General features: G+C 35.5%; 1 protein-coding gene across 2 annotated transcripts in view; it reads right to left on the bottom strand.

The window, feature by feature from the left end:
* PDLIM5 (PDZ and LIM domain 5) overlaps window positions 1-25,418 on the bottom strand; it is a 204,400-nt gene that overhangs the window by 53,525 nt on the left and 125,457 nt on the right. The gene's annotated exons all lie outside the window — the stretch shown is intronic.

A 25,418-nucleotide genomic window follows, 5' to 3' on the forward strand; every position in this document is an offset into this window, starting at 1 on the left:
TAATAGCCAGGGTTTAAAAAAAATAACAGTAACTTCCTTATGTATCTTGTCTCCTGCACTACCTTAATAAACTGAGACTGGGGACTTGACTGTGACTTTGGGTACGTTACTTGAAGTTGATAACATTTCTTCATCTGTAAAATCAGATGAAAATACTACTTTTATTCCAAGGTTATTGTTAGGATTAAATGAAACACAATGAGATAATATATGTAATACAAGTAAAGTACTTGGCTCTATGCTAAGCCAGAAAGAAAAAAAAATTAAAAATCTGTCCACAGAACTTTGAAAGGTCTCGTATTCTCCCAAACAATGGAGAATCTCTTCTTACACTTCAATTTTTACCTATACATATGAACATCTTATTTTATCCTTTGTATAGTCTTTATATTATATATTCTCTCCCAAAAGGCTAAGATGTTTAAATCTTCAACAGTACTCTTTAGATACAAAGTGTGCGCAGTAGGTTAAAATGACCTTATAAAATTCTAAATTATTAGCAAGAAAGTTGTTCCATTTATATTTAAATTCAGGACTGATGAGCAGAGTTCAACATTCTCAGGAGAAGTAAATCTCTATTTACTTAAAACATTTAATGTAGGAATGGAAAAATATTTGGTTTTATGGAGACAACAATGTATCTAAATATGTAATGCCTAGGTCTCTAAAAGAGCTAACGTCTTTTTGCCTAATTTCTAGCATTAGCTACTATTTAAAGAAAATACATAAACAACAGATATCATGTACTGAAGATTGAAGAATTAATGATATCATTGGCTATATTATTTTATATTTGGGAATAAAATATTCTAGTAATCATTATAATCATTAACAGCAAAAATATTTTGAATTAATGACTAATTTACTAACATAGCATGGCATGATTACTTAAATTGGTATCTTACTTCTGAAATCATGCTTCATATATTTTTTCTATATTTAAAATTTAAAAGGTTTCCTCAGGAAACCCGGTGTTCCTGTTTTCCAGAATGCCAACTCGCTTACTACCTTGTCGAAAATCATTTCCATTTCCCAAATACCAAAATATATTTAGTTTGTGCCTACTGCTCTTAATAAAAAATGATTATCATGGCTACTAATATCTGTTCTATAAGCAGGTCCATGGAGAGCATCAATCAGCCATAACTACATGTACACTTTTTTTTTTTTTTACACAGTTAGTTTATTTAAACAACAAAATGTTTGATTGGAAGGGAATACTCAACTCATTTCTTTTTTCTTTTTCTTAAGATTCTATTTATTTATTTGACAGATAAGAGAGATCACAAGTAGGCAGAGAAGCAGGCAGATAGAAGAAGCAGGCTCTCTGCTGAGCAGAAAGCCTGATGAGAGATTCGATCCCAGCACCCTTAAATCATGACCTGAGCCAAGGGCAGAGGCTTAACCCACTGAGTCACCCAGGCACCCCAAAACTCGACTCATTTCTTTCAGAGGAATTTATCTCTACTTAAAGACAGATTGCTCCGTGTGTAAGGGTTATATACAAAAATGTTATAAAATTGTCCTTGGTTTCCCAATAATAAATGAAAAACTTTAAGATTCTCCACTCAAGCAAGGTTTGCAAGAATTTTAATGTTGCTCTTTTTTTATTAAACAGCGAGTAAAAAGTAACTTACTAGACTATAAAGGTAAGAGTTTAATGAGCATGCCATTAATGGAGATGGGGTATTCTCACACAACTGGTATTTTTCTCCATCCTATCTCTATCTTTCCCTATCCCATCTCCATTTGATATCCATCAAAACATACCACTGGCTATTTAGTTTTTTAAAAAATGCAATAGGTACTTTTCTGGAGAGATGTGAGCATCCCATTAGGTCCTCAAAGGATCTTTTATTCCAAGTGTGGTCAGTAACCTGTCTCTGTATAGATTTAGCCTGGACGCTGAAAGATTTCTACTCAATTAACACAATTCCACAAATGTATAAAAATGTCGAGTATCTTTTTTTCTTAGAGAAAAATGTACCATCTGCCTTATAAGTTACTTATAAGTTACTCAGAATTTTAATTAAGTATATTGAAAACCTCCATGACAGTGAATAGAATACAAACACATAATCAGTAGACAGCCTATGTTATATTGGGCTTTTACCAATTATAGCCATAGTTGTACACTCTACCATTAATTTTATGTTCCATCAGAGATGACTTTAAACAGTTATTTCATTAAGATTATATCCTTCCATGAGCACTTGGGATATTTTTATTTTTTATATATACCTAATAATTTTTGGCATAATTCTTCAGTTTAGGAGAAAAATTTTGTGTTTCAGAATTTCCGAAATACGGTAAAAATTAAGTTATCTGTCCAAGTAAAACCCTCATATATAAGAACAATAAGATAGTAGTAGCCAATCAAAATGAATTATTTTATTATTCTTTTTCATTTTTTCTAAAGATATAAAGGTATGTCTTACTAAACATTTCTCTATTCTAGTATAGCTACCATCCATGCAATGAAACAGTTATACTGTAATTTAAATACTTGCACAATTACTCATAATTTCATACTAAACATTAAGTATGGTAATAAAACATGTCACAAGGGGTTAAAAGGGGAGTCAATGATCATTTAAAATAACATGCTTGTCCATTAGCATTGTACTGAATTTGCAGCTAGTTTAAAAACGGAACACAAATCCACTCTAGGACTTTCGCATCTGGCTGGTTAATATAGTGGTTAGGTGTTACAGAAAGCAGTGTCTTTTAAAGCAAACCACCACTGAGATACCTGCTCCACAGTACCTTATTTTCTTAACATGAATAGAGCCCGTTGACTTCCTCGAGGACTGGAGGTATGAAAAAGCTAAAGGCTTAGAAACAGGGCTGATGCAAAGTGCATCCAGGAGTGAGTGATATTTATCAGGACTGGAGAGCCTGGTGAACATTTAGAAAGATTTTTAAGTTGAAAAAAAATCACACGATCAACAGCAGAAAGTAGTCTTGACAGTCTATGATTTGAAACATTTCCAGAAAGAGCTAGAGACAGATATTTTACAGACAGGCAGAAAGAACAAAGTATAGAAAGAGGAGGAAAAGAAGGTCCAAGTACTCTATTAATTTACTCATTAATATAGAATTGACTAAATTTTCACTAAAACTAGCCAAGACAATCTTTTAGGAAGCATAAAACTTTATAAAGACTACTGGAAATTATATTTTAAAAATCTCATAAAAATAAAAAATTATTATTCTTTTTTTTCGGGCAGAGGGATGTAGTTAGACTTGAGAACACCCTTAAATACAATCAGTTTGTGAGAGAAGAAAATATCGTAAGAACTTAAAATATCTACTGATAGTTGACTCTGTTCCAGATATAAAAGCTAAAAATCATAAAGGCCCAAACTCAATAAGCACACAACATGCAATAATCCATGCAACTGAAAACATCGAAGATAAATGGTAGTCATTGAAACAGATGAAAGGAAGATTTAAAGAAAAACCAGTTAATAACACTGAGGGATATGTCTACAACCCAGGTAAAATGTCCACAACACGACCAAGATCTCATATTGGGCTGTGACTGTTTCAAATGGTTATGTATGCTTTAAGGGGACTTTTAAGACAGTGAAAAGTGTTGGAATCACACAAGACACACGTTGTACATACAGCTCTACCTGGTTTTTGCAGCAAGAGCAGCAGACACAGTAGCAGCTGCACTGCTAAGAACTGCAGCGCTATATCTAGCAGGAGAAGAAAAGGTGGAAAAGTTTCGAAAACCTTCCAAAGACCTTGTCACCACATTTCTTGTGGAGCTGCTTAAACTGATACATAGGGAAAGAAAAAAAAAAGAGAGAGGAGAGGAACAAAAAAGAAAAGTGAGAAAACAGAGCATAATAAAGATAAGATAGTAACTATCTTATATTCATATTTAGACATTAAAAGGTGTGATACAGAAGTGTAATAAGAATGCAGGTCATTTATTTACTGTTGCTATGATTTCTCTCAGAAATTAATATCTGATATATAATGTTCCATAAAACTGATTTTTGATATATAAATGCTTTTGGATGTATTTAACTTCAGTCTCTAATCCCATTTGAAGTTAAATCAATATTATATAACACACATGTGAAGACTGATTTGTCAGCATCTAAGTAGAAAATAAATCTAAACATGAAGTCTGAATTTCCGTATTCAGAGAAAGGAAGGTTATGTCGATTTTTCTAAAAAGACTCTACATAAAGAGCTTTACCTTAGGGATGATACACACCCAGAGCCTGACATTTTAACGAGACTTGTGCTTTCAGGAGAAGCAGGTACAATCGACTGCCTATTCAGAAGCAGCAATACATACTAAAAGGAACAAGAGGTAACTTAAAAATACTGAGAATAAACCTACTTGGGGAAGGAAAGCAAAGCACCTTTGTAAAATAAACAGTAGTTAAAGTGAATACGACTAAAACATCACCCTCTCTGTTGATTTCTACACTTCCACTTACAGTCAGCTCTGTAAAGACTCAATGCTGGTGTGAAATTTCATTCTCAGAACACTTATGACTTAAAATAACAAATATTTCCCTTTTATCTTTTAGAAAAGGTCAAATACCTGGACAGAAATGAACATTCCATCATTAGGACCATAATGATTTTCAAGTTAGTTATAAGCTTGAAATTGAGAATTTTTTTATTAAGTTTAAAGTCTAACATGCACAGCATGAAACCTATATGGTCTTTCCTACTCATTTCTGCATGCAACTCATTAAGGAACACCCTCACCTTCTATGACCACTTTTTTCACAATTTGTGACAGTGACCACCTCCAGCACAAAGTAATTGTGTGCCAAACTCAATGCAGGTTAGTAAGAGCTCAGACGTCTGAAACTGTGCGTAGGGACAAAAGTCTTTTCTCCTTCTCAGAGGAATATAACTCATTATTCCTAGTTCCACTGGCTATAGCTTTACAAACCATTAGAAAGTATATTAAAGGAACAGTGGTAAGCCATTTTTTAAAATGATACAGAATTAAGTATAGTTTTTCTACAAGCCTATAACTGAATTGAACTGTACGGCTATGTTTAGGAACTGTTGTGAATGGGTAGAAAAGAAAGAATGGGTCTGGAAAGAGAAAAGAAAGACACCATCAGTGGCAGAGCAGGGTAATATGAGTGGCAAGCAATGTGGAAGAAAATGTTACCAAGTGATTCAACTTGGAATTCTTCAATTACTCTGCATCTTTCAAGCAATGGCTACTATTTGGGGGAAGTGATGGCAAGTAACAACTAGAAACAACTTTATTAAAAAAAAGTCAGCTAAAAGAAATGCAGCTAAAAAATAAATTGTCTTTCTCTCTTTAAAAGGAAATTGTAATGAACATCCTTCCTTGTATTGTATCACAAATAATAATACTGTATAGTATCAGCAGAGATCTGTAAAATCTAAGTAACCTGAATACCTTTAGAATATGTGTAGGCACTTGGAACATATGATCTCTATCACTCTTTTTTTAGAGGAGAATACTCTAACTCAGTAAAGTAGACTTAAAACAAACTCAAGAAAGTTGACTTTCCCATTCACAGTGAATAAATAGAAGGCATAGATTTCCTGACTCTATGTTAGAATTTTGAATCTGAACAAAAAAAGAGAGACAGACAGATAGAAAAGCAGTGTAGAGCGGTGTTCCCCAGCTGAGTGCCAAAGTTTCTTGTCTATATATTAATGATGTCAGTTCTGTAACCTATGATCACTTGTTTCTTTTTAGTCAAAGAGTTTTAGTATTTAATTTCACCACCACCATTAAAATTCCAACATTCCACAAGGGAAAAAACTCTACCTAGAACACGCAGTTACTTTAGAAAGTGTGGCTACTTGGCTACCAATGTGCAAAACCTGAGGAGTTGCAGGTGGGTGAGGTCCACTCTGAGGTAGGTCTTCCAGAGAACTGTCAAACCTAAGTTTTCAGAAGCAAAATAAACAAGGCAAAGGAAATATTAATGAAAAATACATTTATCATCTATACCACCTTTTAAGTGCACACTGGTTCCTTTTGGGCAATACTCTAGTTCTGTGTTGTTATTTAACTTCGTATCTGCAGTAAGGTTAAAACCCAAACCAACACCTTCACCACCATTAAATATAAGCTCTTCCCTCCACCAATTTTTTTTTTTTTAACATGGCTACCTTCATGTGAGGGAAGAAAGGTGGATGGGAATTCTCACACACAGAGTCCCAATACAAAAGACTATGTATTTTGCATGCTTCAGGGAAGTTAGGCTCCAAGAAATTAATTCAGTTGTTCAATATTATATACCTTGTAAGAGTCAGATGGAATGTGAACCAGGCCTGTCTGTACTATTTCCACTACATAATGCTTTCCAGCATCTTGTGGGGTAGTTAGCTGCCTGAATGGTGCACTGCAAGAAAGCACTAAAAACCTCCTTCCAAGTCAGAAAGCTGTGTTTGTAGATCTGAAATAATATGGATGTTGTTTATCTCCATGTAAACAAAGTAGTTTATCCAGTCCCATGACAAATGTTTGCATACAACTGTGTTGCTTTACTTTTTACTTTGTTTTTCCGATGTCTGTACCATTTTTTCTTCCAAATGACAGAATTAAATTTTAGAGCCATCACTAGGTTAAAAAAAAAAAAAAAAAGGATGAAAAATTCAGTGTGAGGTTAGAAAAAAGAAAGCACCAAGTATAATATTTTGGAAACAAAAAACAAGAGAAATACAAAATTGCCCATTGTTTAAAAAGAAAGCTGTGGATTAAAAAAAATATAGCATATATCAGTCATGTTATACTGATTTTCAGAAAAGAAAATGTAACACTAAGATGATAAAACAGAAAAGGAAAGGTTATATTCCCATTTTTTATTTAGCACTGGTCACATCTTTACCACAGAGTGCTGGGAAAATAAAAAAAAAAAGGACAGACAACTTAAGAAAAATGTCATGTTAGAATTAAAATATTATTTAAGAGACAGAGTTGAAAATGTTAAAAGAATAAGAACTGTAAGTCCTATAAGCAGGGCTTAGCAAACCACGACTATCAGGCCAATTTCGCCCACCACTTGGTTTTGTATGGCTGATGAACTAAGAGTGGTTTTAATTTTTTTTTTTTTAATGAAAAGAATAGTATTTCTTAATATACGAAAATTCTATGAAATTCAAATTTCAGCCACAAAGTTTTAATAAACTTTAAATAAAGTTTAATGGAACCCAGCTAGGTTTCTTCATTTACATATGTCCATGGCTATTTTCACATACTACACACAGAGGTCAGTAGTTGTGACAGGCCATATGGCTCACAAAACCTAACATATTTACTATCGTAAACATATTTACGATCTTTACAAAAAAGTTTACTGACCCCTATCTAGAGGAAAACCTCTCTACAGAGCTACCAGAGTTCACTTTTGACAATACAAATCTGGTCCTGTCTGCTGGATTTGCAGGACTGCTGTAGAGGTAATTGTGGTCCTGGGCTCCCTATTCTCCAGCTTTATCTTACAGAGCTTTTCCTTTTCCCCTCCCTGGCTTGCTGTAGTCCAGCTGGTTTTCCATCTCTTTCTGAAACAGGCCAAGCTTCTTCCCATCTCAAGACCTCTGCATAGTCTCAATTTTTTTGCCTACCTCTCTACCATACCTTCACTGGGCTAATTCCCAATGTCCTTCTGCCCTCAGTTTAAATGTCACCTCCTCAGGGAGGACTACCCAATTCCCCCCATCACCTTAGGCTGCCCATGTCACATGCTTTCAAAGTACCCTGTACCTTTTCGTCACAGAACTTATTTGTTATTAATGTAATCATATAGTTTGTGTGGTGATTTGTTTAATTCCAGACTCCCTCACTAAATTAGAAGCTCTGTGATGTCAGAGATCATAATGTTTAACGGTACAAATGAAGTGTAATAAAGTACTTAACCACAAAATAAACAGTAAATATTTGTTGAATGAATGCATGAATAAAACTTGCTGTTTTTAAATACAGAAATCACTCACAATATACATATATTTCTTAGAAAATATCTGTACATTCTAGAGACTGGAGACTGTCTAGCAGTTCAGGTTAAACAGGTAGTATATTACTACCTAAGCAAGAAGGGCATATGATCAACCTCTAAGAAATTACTAGACCTCCAAAAATACCTCTAAAAATGTCCTTTACAACATAAAGAATTATCAATATTCTAGAAAAAAGAAAATATAGTTATAAAGAACTAAGAATTATCAATGTTTACATAGTACTATATAATGAGGAGAGGTAAGAAAAGGGAGTAAGCTGGAGTTCAGTCTTCCAAAACCTCCATGCACTATGTTGATTGGAAAAATGAGTGCCACTTGAGAATAAAGTTCACACAACTCATGAAATACCTTCTAAAGCTAGATTTCCAAGTTTCCAAACAAACGCGCTTGGCAGGTTTCCCACGTCTCACACACATGCATTACCTATCCCTTTGCTTAGCCAACCTCTAAAAATACCAGACCTAAGAAAATCTTAAACTACCTCATTTAATATGGAACAGACATCAATATCTGCTCTAATTCTGTCATTCTCTAATATTTATTCCTTTTAGGATTGGAAGAAGCTCTAATTAATAGCACCTCTACAGCAGCCAAACTCTCTGCTTTGTCTGTTACTTAAATGAGTTTTCATTTCTTACCAGAGAGAGGTATGAAGACTTTATCCTTCCCAGATATGTCTGGATAGCTGAGCTTGCAGCCTTTTGGCCTGTTTTTCTCAGGAAAAATGAACAAAGAACTATTGTGCATTATCTTTCTCAGCAATTGTGTCTTTCCGTGCTTTCCAAAGGGGACCCATGCTAGCAACCTGTCCAGGCATGATGCTGCTCATCTTACCAATTCACCATCCTCCAGGAACAGGGAATGGAACTCTCTTTCTATGCCCCAGAAAGGACAACTGTCAAAAAGCAAGATCCTTATGCTGTGGACTCCACCTCCTCCCTTTTTCTCAGCTGCCTCAACTGACCTATCTCCTTTGCATTTTCTATTCTCCTTCTCCACTGCATGCTTTGAGTCCCCATTCAAAAATACTGTAGGATAGCTTCTCTTAAAAAAAAGTTACCAAAAAAAAAATTACAAAACAGAACAAAAAACCGTAATACCACCAACAAAACTGACTTCCCCTTCTATTTTCCTATCCCCATTAACAGCCAAAGGGAATAGTAATTTTACTCTAGAAACACTATCAGTCTTCAATCAGCTCAAGTGGGCTTCATCCTCCAGCCCTGATAAAACCATATTCTTGCAAAGATCAATAATGATCTCTTTGTGGCTAAATTCAATTGACAATTTGCATTCATTGTTTTCTTTTTATTGTGGTAAAAAAGACAATATAATGATGATATGGATGGACTAGAGGGTATTATGCTTAGCGAAATAAGTCAATCAGAGAAACACAATTATCATATGATCTCCCTGATGTGAGGAAGTTGAGAGGCAACGTGGGGGGTTCCAGGGGTAGGAAAAGAATAAATGAAACAAGATGGGATTGGGAGGGAGACAAACCATAAGAGACTCTTAACCCCACAAAACAAACTGAGGGTTGCTGGGGTGAGGGGGGTATGGATAACGGGTTATAGACATTGGGGAGGGTATGTGCTATGGTAAGTGCTGTGAAGTATGTAAACCTGGCGATTCACAGACCTGTACCCCTGGGGCTAATAATACATTAGATGTTAATAAAAAAAAATTAAAATTAAAAAAAAAAGAAATGAGAGGAAAAGTAAAAAAAAAAAAAAGACAACATAAAACTTACCATCTTAACCATTTTTAAGTGTATAGTTCAGTAGTATTAAGTATACTCATTGTGGTGAAACAGACCTCCAGAACTTTTTTACCTTGCGAATCTTAAACTACACCCATTCAGCAACAACTCTCTTTCCCCACTGCCCACCCTCTGGTGACCACTACTTTCTGTCCCATGAATTTAACTTCTTTAATACCACATACAGGTGGAATCATACAGTTTATCTTTTTGAGTGCAATCCTCATTTTAATCTTGGTGTAAGACCCAGGTGACCACTCCTCTTCTCCTGTCTTCAGTGCCTGTTTTTAGCACTATTTTACTGGCTATTCCTGATTGCAGGATTGGAAAGTTAAAGTTCTCCATCAGTAAGACAATTTCAAAATGCTAATCTGGCTCATCCGTTTTGGAATGATATATAAACTATGTAAGAATAAATTTGTTACAAAGGCTAACCTTTAAAATATGTGAAAAAGGATGTATAAACTTTCTTTTGCAGCATAAAAACTTCAAATTTCCAACTAAAAACTTCAAAGCCTCCTCACTCTCTTTTTAAGTATCACAGAATAACTGAATAGAGTGACTGATTTATTACGTCCCCAAATGGCAATGAGAGGAGAAATTCAATACCTTAAAATGTGTATTTTATACCAGGTAAAAGAGGAAAATGACAAGTGTCATTTGTATTTTCACTCTTCCACAAGCAAACATTCATACAATAACACTGCTCAGCAGAAAATGGAATATACAAGGATCACACCTGACTTCCGTACTTTCAGGGTTCACTGGCACAGCAAAGCTATTTATTTTACCCAAGGAAACGGCTAGTTGTCTGGAAAATGGAGTCTCTTCCACTGGCTTACTGAAAATAAAAACTGTCAGTGTGTTCACTTGTAACTAGGATTTCCCTTCTGCAAAATTAAATCAACTATACTTCAGCTGGAAATTTCTGGCACTCTTAATCACAGGCCAAATTAATTAATTGATTTCAATAGCCTTTGCTCTGTAGCAGCCTAAAAACATTATTTAAGCCTGCTAATTCTTCATTACAGATGGTACCTTACAGAGAACTTAAAAAACAGCAAGTAGGGGCCTCCTTGCTTTTTACACGTGGGGAAGCAGAAAGGACTGAATGTTAGATGTAAAAAGAAGATTATGAAATAAATGATCAAACATGAAAATACCACTCAAAATGAGATTTACTTTTTTGTGAGAGCAAAGATAAAGGACTGACTTGGAGGTTTCCACTTTACTGAAGCAAGGAAAAGAGGGAAAGAATAAGGGAGATCTCTGAAGCAAACAGAACTTACTATTTGTGTTGGGGAAAAGAGTTTGCTCTTTATTGATATACATATATTCCATTTTATTCACACCTTTCAAATTCTGCTTTACCTCTTACATATTTCTCTACTGTTGCTTTCCCTGATGGGTTATTATTGAATAATGCCCTGTCTTAACATTATATGAACTCTTTAGGTCAGTTAACTCTATGGTATTCCTTGATCTTTTCAGAAAATTTTTATTTTTATTTATTTATTTGAGACAGAGAGAGAGAGCATCAGCCGGGTATAAGGGCAGAGAGAGAAGCAGACTCCCCACTGAGCAGGGAGCCCAACTCGGGGCTCAATCCCAGGACCTAGAGATCATAACCTCAGCCCAAGGCAGACAGGTAACCAACTCAGCCACCCATGCACCCCTAGAAAAATTTTCCTATAGGATCTCAAGATAAGATAGGTAAATATTGAGCATATATTATACTACATTCTAAAACCCCAATATAATGTAAAGATTTTAAGGGATAATACCAACTTTAAAATTACTTGGAACAATCCCCTGATAAAAGCCTACATCCCTCGGTATCAGTAAGGTACTGACCACTAACCATAGCCTCTCTCACTCTGATCATCAATTTCTTCTTAATTGCTCCTTTTATTGATTTCAACTAGCTAGAAACAGCTTCCCCAATGGGGCAGAAACCTGCCATTCTGTAGTATTAACGTAATCCTAATACTATAAAAAGAATTTATAAATGATAAAGGTATTATTTCAGATTCAGAATAAAAAGATATATTATTTAATAAGTACCACTGCATCAATCTGTTACCTGTTTGAAAATATATGTGAATCTGTCCAAATGCCTATGCAACAGCCACAAACCAGAGTCCTTGGAGAAGCCAGGTATCTTGAGAATACCACCAAAGCACCTCATGCTTCAATGAGTATCCCACTAGCATTACAGAACAAAAGCTAGGGGTCATACACTATCTAGCTAAATCTTCTGGATCACGCGTCCTGAGCTCTCCCATTAATCACTGCATCCAACTCGTTTATTCAACGATGACATCTGGATTCCACTTCATGCCAGGCATCCTCACGTATTCTACTGTCCACTTTAGTTTCCTGCCCTCATGGAACTTACATTCTCCTGCCCACTTTCTCTCCTCTAACAGACCACGAGGATCAATCCCATCACACTCTCCCTCCATCCATTTACTTGCCACAATCAGAAGTGCAAACCCCTTGGGTCATCCATCATCTCCTGGATTCTTGCGACTTTACTGTTTTATGTATCTCCTAATCTGATCAAATTCCCATCCCTCTCAACCCTTTCAAATCCTGTGTTATTCCACTGTACTCTCTATTTTTCTGTGCAGTCCCTTCAAGAGGTTCCTTTTCTCTCACACCTTGTATGTTTATAAACTTGGAGATAATGCCTTCCTCAATATTGTTTCGAACGTCAGTTGTCTTAGATCCTCCAAATTCCCAAGTCCTCCAAGGCTCATGTCATCAATTACACCACTCACTAGCTACTCATCTCATTTTCTTGCTTCTACCTCATCCACTATTTGCCTCAGGCCCTGACTCACTGTCTTCCTCTTTACCCATTTCAACAGTCATTCTTGATGACTTCAGTGTTGTCATGTTGAATCACGGAATAACCTGACTGCTAAGTTCTTTGACTTCTTCACTTCAGTGAAGTAAGTCTTAGATCATCTGAGCCATGGACATCTGGAACATCTGAGCCATGTACTCCAAAATTCTTAACTTTTACTTTTCATATATAAGAAAAATACCTCTAAAAGCTGAATGTTAAGTACCTCCTTTTTTTGTAATTCACTCACCCCTCTATATCATGACTCTATTAGTTTTACTGAACTGAACTGACCGTTCCCAATTTCACTGACTCTTACCAACTCAATTAATTCTTACCAAATTCACTGGTTCTTGTATTTCATTATTCATCAAACCCTGCCCCCTCCATTGTCAGTACTTCCTCTAAAATGCAAACCCATTGTCTGCACTTCTTCTAAATACAAACTAAATACAAATTCTAAAATACAAACCCATTCAATTTCCTTCTCCTTGGCCTAACTTCATAACATCTCTTGCCTGAACAAAGGGAATACACATAATTCGTCCCCTGTGTTCATTTTTTCTCCCTCACAATCAATTTTACATAGTATTCAGAGGATTGGATCTTTTAAAAATACACATCAGATACTACTCCCATGATTAAAATCCTATACTGGGCTCCTCAATTAATTGGCTTAAAAATCTAAATCCCTTAACACAACTTACAAGACAAAAAATGATCTGGCTCCTGACTACTTCAATCTCTTATCACTCTCTTATCACTTTATTTACTATGCTCCAGTAATAGTAGACTTCTTTCAGATCCTTAAACACACCAAGCTGAATCCTATCTCATGGCCTTTGCACTTGCTGTTCCCTCTGCCTAGAGAGCCTATCTTCTGTATATGTACATGGTTAACTCCTTCAGATCATTCGTGTTTCAGCTCACATGTTTTCTTTTCCCTACCCAGTGTCTAATGACTTCATTCCTCCCCTCCCCTTACTATACTCATATTGTCCTATATTATTTCTTTATAGAACATCACAACATAAAACTGTATTATTTGCTTTTTTATTGCATGTCTACTCCACGAGATGATAAATCCATGACAGAGCCTTGCCTCTGTTATAAACCAACCATCTACAATAGTGAGTAGCAGATGATAAGTATTTCATAAGCACTTGCTGGGTTTATTATATGCATATATAATATAATAAACATGAGCAGGGATCACTCAAGTCTGAGACTAAAGGAGAATGTTTGAGGAAGAAGAAGACATAGCTGTAGAATTAGGTCAAGGAACTAGCCCCTATTATCAACTGAAATCAATTACTCATATAAATACTTCTGACCCAAATAGCTTAACTGTCCCATGATTTTCCAGTTTACTTTCTTGGGATTACCTACGTAATTATCAGACATTAATGCCAAGAATTAATCATAATTTGCCAGGTGAAATTTTTTAAGTGTAGAATCAAACTATTGCTTGCCTCATAATTTTGAGAGTCATAGGACATGACTAACTTACATTGGGTTTATTTTTTTTCTAAAATTACTAACTTTTTTTACATTTATTTTTGTTAACTTTATCCATCCCTACCACCAACTATGTCCCAGAAGAGAAAAATTATTTGACCCAAACTACACATAACTATATTAATTTTTTTTCTTTCTCCTACAACATTGGGTCTTAGACTCCTAATATATGTTCCAAGGATGATCTGGTTATGGAATATGTATGCCATCCCTCCCCACTTCGGGATAGCCAGAAATTTAGGAAGTAAGCTGTAGAAGCCCTCATCCAACTCATGAATTGATCCTTTAAAACAATATCCTTTGTTCAACTCCTTCAACTTAATATAAATCTAAAAATTTGATAATCATTAACTTCATTTTCATTATTAAATTCAATGGGATCTTAAGAGCCTTTCTTTGATGACTTGTTAAAACTAACATTTCCCCCAATCTACCAAAAATGTGTTGAATTCGGTGTGATGTGTTTCTTGAGAACTTAATTCTGGGTCTTGGCAATTCTGTCCTTTCCTTGGTGCTCACTGGCAAGGCTTTAAAAATGTCTTCTAGATTTTTTTCCGGGTGACATCAAGTTCAAACTAGTTTACAGTTTAGAAGTTTTTTTCTTCTTTGAAACTTAATAGTACATTTACCTGTTCCTAGTCTTCTACTTTCTTTCCCATTTTCCAGGATTTTTTTTTTTAATGCATTATAGTTTTACTTACCAAGTCTCTTCTGTAAGTTCTTTAAATGTTGGATTATAAACCATTGAGAAAAACAGACCACTGGGAGCTCATCTAGAATCCCTTTCTACTTGGGAATTTAATTCCCTCCAGAATGTAAACTAACTAACCAGAACTTTTTCAGTATTTATTTCTGGGTTTGGGTGACTTTTGTTTGCTTGTTTATATCCTTCAACAATGAGCATTTGTTAATTTACAGTAACCCCTGACAACACCACTTTTTTACTCTCTTAATGTTGTCTGGTCATTTCATTTTTCATATTTAAATATTTTTGTGTGTGTGAATGTACATTTTCTTAACATGCATGTGGTACTGTTTCAGTATCTTTGTTAAGAAATTTGCTCATTTAATATCCGATACTTGATGCCATTGTAGTAAGCAAAGAATAAATTTGAGTCCACCAAGTTTGTTTAAAACTGTTACTTCTTATTAATTAAAATCTTTCAGAAACTTATTCTCAAATTTTTTTCTCATGAATTACTAGGATATTGGGACAAAGAATAAAGTATGTGAAAAGACAATATAAATATGTACCTCTAATCCAAAAATTGCATAGATTTCATCCTAGCTTTAACACACTCTATTCAAAGAAATAAATGCAGACTCTTCAGGATAATTAATTAGGTACAACTTGGAGGTGAACACCTCTCACAAAACTGGACACAGAAGTAGCATTCAACATACTGTTACTAGTCATAAAAATAAAGAAAAACAAAAGGAGAGACATAAACTGTTGAGCCTGCTTTTAAGATTGATTTAATTTGAAAGGACTTCTTCAATTTGACTAAGAAATGGAAAATTGAAATGCCTAAATATCCATATCTGTCATGTGTTTTATACACTATGTAATATATTTCTTCAATTTTCTTTTATAAAATCATACTATCATAATCAACACACTTTCACATAACAAAGGTAGAAAAACCTGGTCTCCTGAAACTTTCAATGTGACTAAAATATTTAAAAATTGAATAGTGACAAAGGATAGAAAATTAAGCCTTCCATCATGGATGAAGACTGCCTATCACCAATGTTCTTTAAGTTGTGACATCTTTTGAAATTATTCATTACATGGGCACCTGGGTGGCTCAGTGGGTTAAAGCCACTGCCTTCAGCTTAGGTCATGATCCCAGGGTCCTGGGATCAGGCCGTACATCGAGCTCTCTGCTCAGTGGGGGAGACTGCTTCCCCCTCTCTGCCTACCTGTGACCTCTGTCAAATAAGTAAATAAAAAATCTTAAAAAAATAAAAGTAAAGTTCATTACAGGAGGAGTCTTCAACAGTAGTGACTTTTAATCAAGAAGGTAAGTTCCTTTTACTTTCTGGTTTAATTCAATAAAATAATTTCAATGTGATTTACCTCCATACAGGTGAAGCAGAAAGAATTTATCCAAATAGTATGGTGGTCTGATAAAACTTCTAAGGAACTTAGTGCCTTCAGGCATCTCCAGAATGTAAATAAACCAATTTTTTTTCCATATTTACCTCTGGATTTGGATGATTTTTGTTTGTTTATATCTTTCAACAATGAGCATTGGGACCATGAAAGTCAATTTTTGCTATCACAAGTAATGATTTTTATTTTTAAAAAATACTTGTAAGTGGTAGTCTTCCCAGATTAATTTAGGAAAGTAGACAAGTATTTCCAGAGTTAAACAGAGTAATGAACAATTTTTGTGTGAAAATACAGAGTAGATAGAAACTGTTACTTCCTTCAATGATTCTAAAGTACTTCTCATTAAGTAACTGAAGTGTAGTAACCACTTATATTCAATAGATGGCGATCTTTACATTATACAGTGGTCACCAAACCAGTATTTGCATAGGACAGTATAACCCACCAGTAGAAAGGGAAATGAGATAAATTCAAATACTCCACATTTTGCAATAGACAAAAATTAGTGCTTGGTTACATACCCATTTTTTGGACCTATGGACTTTTTTCTAGGTTGACAAATGTACTCTGCACTAAGAGATTCTATCTGTTACTATTTTTATTTTTTAAAATTAGGAGACTCAATCTCATGAAACAAACTGAGGGTTGCTGGGGGGTGGGGGGGTGGGGATAGGGTGGTTGGGTTATGGACACTGGGGAGGGTATGTGCTATGGTAAGTGCTGTGAAATGTGTAAGCCTGATGATTCACAGACCTATACCCCTGGAGCAAATAATACCTTATATGTTAATAAAAATAAGTTAAAAAAAAAAAGACTCTGCTATGGATGCCTTTGTGTTGTGTATTTTCGAGCAAATCCACTTGTTCTTACACTTCGTAAAAATATATGGGAGGGGCGCCTGGGTGGCTCAGTGGGTTAAAGCCTCTGCCTTTGGCTCAGGTCACGATCCCAGGGTTCTGGGATGGAGCCCCACATCAAGCTCTCTGCTCAGTGGGGAGCCTGCTTCCCCCTCTCTGCCTTCCTCTCTGCCTATTTGTGATCTCTGTCAAATAAAATCTTTTTAAAAAATATTTAAGTATGGGAATATGAGACTAGGGAGTGATCCCTGATTTCTTTGTATGGCTTATGAAGAATAAGTTTTAGGTAATTTACTCAAGTGACATGTGTCTCAAAAAGGATAAACAACAGGAGCCCAGTATATTTGTGAAACAGCAACTGAAGGAAGACCTGGCTCAGGTCAGCCAACTGTTTCTTCACGAAACTATTTTATGTGGGGTACCAGAACATCTGTGAACAAACTAAAATTATTTTTAAAACCTGCTATAAAAAGAGTATGTTTGGAAATCTTTATGAAATTTCTGCATTCTAAAGTTTTGATGGATGTACAAAAATGATAGGTTTCTATTCAGGAAGTAATTTAAAATCTGTTTTGACAGCCTTCAGCTAGAAAGCATGTAGACATTAACTTAGTGCTACAGGACGGCCCATACACGGAGGATTTTTCCCCCTAGTACTGTTTCATTGCTTTGTGTAATGTAACTGGTGACTAGAGTTTGAACTATTTTCCTACCAAAGGGAGAGGCAGTTACTACTCCCTTGAAGGATATTTTAAGTCTTTGAAAATTAAAAACTCCTATCATACATTATTCTTACCATAATATATGAAAAATCAGAAACTACCATTACTTGAGCAAGAGAGGTAAAAGACTGATAAAATATGTTCTGATCATAATTTTATACATCTTTTTGCTAATCAAAATGCTATTTTTTACTCATTCATATAAGCCTCTATAAGTATGAAAATTTTAAAACTGCTGATTAAATATTTTACTTTATAATAGAAACTGAAAAGATGGTGAGATCAAGAAAATCACCCTTTAACTTAAGATAAATTGTATGGTGTTGACACAATGATGTAGTTTAGGTATAAATATAAATTTTTTAAAAGTTATCTTTCAATGAAATTTCCTTTTTAAAAAAAATTTATTTGAGAGAGAGAATGAGAACAAGTGGAGGTGGTGAGAAGCCAGCTCCCCACTGAGCAGGCAGCCCAAAACCTGGGGATCATGACCTGAGCTGAAGGCATACTCTTAACTGACTGAGCCACCCAGGTGCCCCTCAGTGAAATCTCCTATAGCCCCCCATAATTCTCTACTCTGGTAAATCACATATTATTATTAGCTTTCCACAGTTAATATGCTGTTGATAATATAGCTGTTGCTTCTTTTCAGTCAATGTTGCAGATTAGACTCTTTAACCTCAAACTTCATTTCCTTAGGAATGAAAAAACTCTGGGTTTTCCAGAGTACTAGGCATTTCATACACCCATTTCTAAAATTAGTCAGGTATTGTCGTATCACACGAGTACTAAGCTAGTCATGCTGAAAAAGATCAAAAACACAAAGGAAGATGGATTAAGAAACAAATTTTTCATATTTTATAAAGTATCTTCCATAACCATTTAACCAAGTGATAACAGAAGAGAGAAAGCATCAACACTTTTGCCAATCAGGTTGCCAATGCACAACAACTCTCCTTTGAAGCAACTAAGGTATGGTTCCACTTTACCTAGAATACAAATATTAAGGCCTTATTTTTTATAAAAACTTGACTTACCCTGGATTTATATTCAATTAAAAGTTATGTTTACCATGCTGCTAAAAATTTCCCTAATATTTAACAACTAAGAAATTGGAGAAATATGCATTTATATGCAATTAGAAACCATTAATGCTAACTAGTGCCACATATGGTAAGGATATGCAAACACCTGTGTTCAAAGAGCTTATACTCTATTTAGACATATAGGGCAAGGAGGAAAACACCTGTAATCCAAAAGAGAAAAAGAGGCACCACAACAGAGATTAACAACAATTCTTCTGAGTCCAAGTCAGTGAGGCTACTTAAGAATAACTTTTTTTAGATACTAACCTGCCAAATTGATATTAGTACCAAAAGGCCACTGGTATAGATTATGGACTGAATGGTTTCCCCCCAAAATTCGTATGTTAAAGCCCTAACCCTCCAGTGTGACAGTATTTTGATATAAGGCCTACAAGATGGTAATTCAAGTTAAATGAGGTCGTAAAAGTGAGTCCCTGATATGAGAAGATTAGTATTCTTACAGAAAGAGGAGACACCAGAGCTCTGTGTGAGTCAACAGAGAAAAGGCCATGTGAGGACACATGAAGAAGGTGATCATCTGCAAGCCAGACAGAACAGACTTCCCAGAAATCTACCCGCATAGCACCTTGGTCTTGGATATCTAACTTCTAGAACTGTTAGAAAATACATTTCTGTCATTTAAGTTACCTAGTCTGTGGTATCTAGGTGGCAGCCCGAGCTGTCCAATACAGTGTATTTCTAATTTAAGAATTAGTTCACCAGAGATGAATCTTACAGTCCTTATATTTTTTATATTTGTACTACTTATGTATTTATTTTATTTATATATATTTATATTAAATGTCCATTTATATATTGAATGTATAAAGCTTTACTTAGATAGTTACAGTTGTATCTAGAAAGAAATACTAAGCCTGTTAGGATGCCTTTTCCTGGGGCGCCTGGGTGGCTCAGTGGGTTAAAGCCTCTGTCTTTGGCTCAGGTCATGATATCAGGGTCCTGGGATCAAGCCCTGTATTAGGCTCTCTGCTCAGCAGGGAGCCTGCTTCCCCCTCTCTCTCTCTGCCTGCCTTTCTGTCTACTTGTGATCTCTACCCATCAAATTAAGTAAAATCTTAAAAAAAAAAAATAATGCCTTTTCCTTCCAATTTATATTATTATACTTACACTCTTAGCTTCAAAGAGCTCATACTCTAGTTGAAGATTTATGACATATAGACTAAGATCTACAATTCAAACTAGGAAAGGAGTGGTAGAAAGTACATAGTATATTACTTCAGAAGATTACTGCCACTATGGACGATGGAGGTGGCACATTGTGGGTGAGTCTGTGTGGCTGGAACTGTAGGAAGGAATAAGAGTATCTTGGAAGAGGGAGGATTTGCCCTCAGCCCAGTCATTCTCACTGGCACACCACAGGCATTTGGGGCAGGATCACACTTCATTCTGTGAAATTATTCAGAGCATTAGAAGATGTTTAGCATCCTTAGCCCCCACTAGCATCCTCCTGGCCCTGTAAGATCTGTATTTTCCCCCTACACATTTCCTACTATGCTGCTTCTCAGCAGCAACTCCCCCAAGAGAAAACAGAAAGTGAACTTTTATGGATGTGAAGAAAACTGCAGATGTGTTCAAATAAAATGTAAATGGCTAATACAGTTTATTCTAAAATGGTGCATATGGCAAATTTGTAACATACAAAATCATAGTAATATTTTGTTAAGTGCTGCTTGTCAGTTACAAGAGTTTATTACATTTACTCAGAGTTCATCCTAATTTTCCACTTTGAAGCTTTTCATTGATTCATTCATATAGCTTTGACTACATCTGATTTCTAAATTGCTTTACCAACTCGTTAGTCCCAGAATGCTTCTTTGCAATTACCTAAAAAACATCCTTTACTCAAGGCAAGAGAAGTAATGTGACCTCTTCTCAGCTTCCATATACCTTGCTGGCTGCACGAACATGATCTTTCATTTTAAGGGTTTCCCTAAATGCTGTTTGTGATCTGGGTTGAAAATTCAAGGAGAAGGGATCAGAAGTGACAAAGACAGAGAAAATGATGGGGAGATGAAGAAATGAGAAGAATCCACACAACTGAGGACCAAGCTGGGATCTACAAGAGCCAGGTTATCTCTACAGAGGCTGAAATGGTCAGGGGCTTTTCACTTCAGCCTTACACCCCTCCAAGTCAGCTCATGAACTGTCGCTTTGGAGGAAGGGCATCTGCTGCTGAGGTGACATGTGAAGGGGCTGATCCCTGAAGGCTATCTGCCCCCTACATACACACACACACACACACACACTGACCCCTGAAGGCTATCTGCCCCCTACACACACACACACACACACACACTCTCTCTCTCTCTCTCTCTCTCTCTCTGACCCCTGAAGGCTATCTGTCCCCTACATACACACACACACACACACACACACACACACACACACACACACTGACCCCTGAAGGCTATCTGCCCCCTACACACACACACACTCTCTCTCTCTCTGACCCCTGAAGGCTATATGCCCCCTACATACACACACACACACACACACACTGACCCCTGAAGGCTATCTGCCCCCTACACACACACACACACACACACACACACACACACACACTCACACTCTCTCTCTCTCTCTCTGACCCCTGAAGGCTATCTGCCCCCTACACACACACACACACACACACACACACACACACACACACACACACACACACACCAACAGAGGTATCAAGTCCTCCACTGAGGTGATATCTGGAAGGGCTTCAGTGTCCACCACTGAAAAACTTTCTTATTTTAAAGAAGTGGGAAACTCAGGGGCAGAAACTTATGAGTTGTGAATCTGAGTCTCAAACTCAGAAGTTATCATTCCTTGCTTATCATTCTGTATTAATGACATCTATTTTGGAAAGAATGAACAAGGAAATATTTACTTGGTTTAAGTAATTTTCTTGAATGGGACAAACAAGGAATGAGTTCAAACAATTCTTGATATGTTTTTATAGACAGAACTAAACTTTCAAAGTCATCCCTAAATTATGAATGAAGGTACTTTATGTCTAATTTCTACACATTAAAGGTTTTGTTTTTTAATGTCTTTATGTGTGTTTTACAGGGAATTTTGATCTCTACTAATGCATTATCAACATATACTATAATAATGCCTCCTTTTCATAAGTCTTCATTGGGTCTAATGGGAAAAGCATAAAAATTATAACTACGCCCAGAGCAACACTAAGTAAATGAATGTACTTTATTTAGCTTTGATAAAATTTTAATAAACCTCCTTAGTTCTTCATTTTTAAATTTTTCTTGAAAGTAGTTACATCGAAGACAACTTCCCATTCAAAATGCTGTGGATAATATGGGAAATATAAGATACAAATATACATATTACATCTTTAAATCATGCTTCCTATCATATACTGTATTTTGGCTATACTGCCCCTTCTGCTCTGTTCTGTATACTTGCCATGTTCCTTTTCACCTCAGGGTTTCCACACTCACTTCATCTGCCTTGAACAGAGACCCAAAGTCATCGCATGGCTGACTCTTCTTCCTCTCTCAGGTGATGGCATTAAGGTTATCTCCTCAGAGGTCCACAAATCCTAAGGAATCCCTCCATGTGTGGGCCACATTTCCTTTATACTAATTTATTTACCTCAGATCACCTTGTTTATGTATTTATCTGCTACTCATTATTTAACTCCTAGTACATATCTGTGCCTGGCATTTAAGTAATTATTTCACATAGAAGAATAACTCAGACAACAAATGGGTTATTTGTGATTTATAGGATTTTAAATATGAATCAGAGATGCAAAATATTATGAGATTTTTAATCTGGGGAAATCAATTCACACAAATTTCTGAATAAATCTGAATATAACACGGGACAGTTACTCTCTATCTTAATATCATAATTTTTATTAATAAGTTCTCTACAGGGGCACCTGGGTGGCTCAGTGGGTTAAAGCCTCTACCTTCAGCTCAGGTCATTACCCCAGGGTCCTGGGATCGAGCCCCGCATCAGGCTCTCTGCTCAGCAGGGAGTCTGCTTCCTTCTCTCTCTGCCTTCCTCTCTGCCTACTTATGATCTCCGTCTGCCAAATAAATAAATAAAATCTTAAAAAAAAAAAAAGTTCTCTACAATATTTTTATCTGAGTCTTCCTAATGGGCATCTTAAATGGCATAAGACTGTATAAAATGAGTATTTGTTTCCATAAATAATAAATTTTTCAAGGTAACAAAAATATTCGCTTTGTGGGAGACATTCCATTTTCTAATTGGTAAAACCTTGCAAAAACGTTGAAAATTCTTAACTTTCAAATTCTACACTAAAAACAAGCTTATAATAAAGAAAGTCTGTATAAGAGAGACAAACAAAAACAAGCTATAAATTAGGTCACTAGACTTAGAATAATATTTTTGCAAGGAGCTTTTACAATATTTGGCTAGCTTTTAAACTAGGAATATAAGATGTCCCAGAAGATTAATTGAACACAGGAATTCAACCTCTGACGGGGTCAAATGGAATGTCTTTGTGATCCAGGCTGAACACTTGTACTCATACTCAGCTATAGATCACTCTACTTACCTTAGTAAATGCTTTCAATGAGATATTAAGTACTTTATTTTTAATCAGGGAGGTACTAAATTCTTATTTTCAACTGTACTTATTACATCTTATTAAGTTCTATACATGTTCACTTGTCTTTACTAGGGAGAAAATCTTTTATTTACCTAAAATTCTCATTCTAGTAGCTCTCTCTCTCAACTACATAGTTACTCTAGAAGTTTGGTGCTTGGTGGGAAATATTTTGTTTACTCTACCCTACGCTTATTTTCATGAGAATTTCATTCCATCTACTTTCAAATATCATCTTTTTAGATGGATGAGAATTACTAGGTATAGGAAAGCCTGTTCTAAGAAAGAATATTTTCTTACAGAGGCCATAGACACAGTAATAATGGATTGATGTCAGGATCATAAAGCCACAAGCAGTATCTGATACAGTAGAAGAGGGAAACCTTACTAAATTACGAAGTACAGTGGAAATAAATCCTAGATCTTTAAATACATTTTGTGTACAAAATTTTAGATAGTAATCAAACATTAACTGAAATTAATGTTAGTTTCTCCAAATTACCAGGTAGTTGTTCTAGTCTATGGTTACATCAAAGTGAAAAATAAAAACACAGAAAAATAAAAATGTCTTGAATGGGAGCACCTGGCTGGCCCAGTCAGTAGAGTATGTAACACTTGACCTCAGGGCTGTGAGTTTGAACCTCACACTGGGTGTAGTAGACCTCATTTATAAAAAATAGTAGTAATAATAATATGTTAATTTTTAAATGCCTTGAATGCAGGCAAAATCCCCCAGTAATCATTTTCCACGAAGACTAATGCTATGCTGTGCAACAATCTAATTTTCTATGTTACTCACATAAGGTATTATGTCAAATAACATGACAATTCAGGAAAAAAAAAATGGGCCTTTGTCATACTTCACACTCATTCTAGCAGCCTTGCAAAATTAAAAATGTCTTGCAAATGAAATATCCAGAGAGTTATTTATTTTATCCAAGTGATAGTGTAACAAGTCCCGGACAGCACTGTTACTGGTTTCAGGGAAACAGAAAACAATTACAAAGCTAAGTTAAAGGCAACTTTATTACAGTACTTTTCCAAATTTCAAAATGCATTTATTACTGAATTTAGAACTAACGTATAATACATTATTTTACAAAACAGAAAGCATATCTGGTCGGATATTAGCTTGCATGTATTGCCCAAAATATAGTTTCCTAAGAATAGCAGCAACACACAATAGTTTATATCACTAAGTAAAATATTTCTGATGTCACATAAAGAATCATTTATAATTTATTTTATGTTCATTTAAAAACAAAACAAAGCTATCTTTTCTATTTCTTACTAGTTAATGCCTTGAAGTTGTTTATACCCTAAGAACATCCACCAGTTTGGAAATATTTCTTTTGGTAGAAAATGGGATTTTTGAAGCTAACCAGACTAAAAGAACACTCAATTTCCCCACTGCAAATAGGGGCAGAATTCTCTTCTTCCCTTTTTTAGGTGCCAAATCTGGGCCTCCTTCTCTTCATAGCCATCCTGAAATAATACCTGCTTTAAAAAATACCCAAATCTACAATAAACTCTATTCTAATAAAGTCTTCTCTGTTTTATCTTGCCTCCTCCTACTTGCTTACTTAGGATAATTTACAACCCACTTTGAACATTATGTAATAATGAATTTAAAAGTAATCTTGGGAAAGGTAGTAACATTAACGGTGTATTTTCAAAATTAGATGAGAATATTATTTGCTCATCTGCCTCTGCTTTACACAACCAACCAAATTCAACTTCAAATAGAGTTCCTCTTCCAACATTACTACCCTAATAACAATGGAAACAGATATAAGACCACTGAACAGATCAGAGTCCCTTACTTTACTCTCTTGGTTTAAGATTTGTTAGCTACCAACTAGCACAAAACAAGTTAATCTTCCTCTTTTTTTACAACTGCAGG

The sequence above is a fragment of the Neovison vison genome, chromosome 11 (genome assembly GCF_020171115.1).
Source record: "Neovison vison isolate M4711 chromosome 11, ASM_NN_V1, whole genome shotgun sequence".
In the NCBI taxonomy this organism is placed as follows: Eukaryota; Metazoa; Chordata; class Mammalia; order Carnivora; family Mustelidae; genus Neogale; species Neogale vison.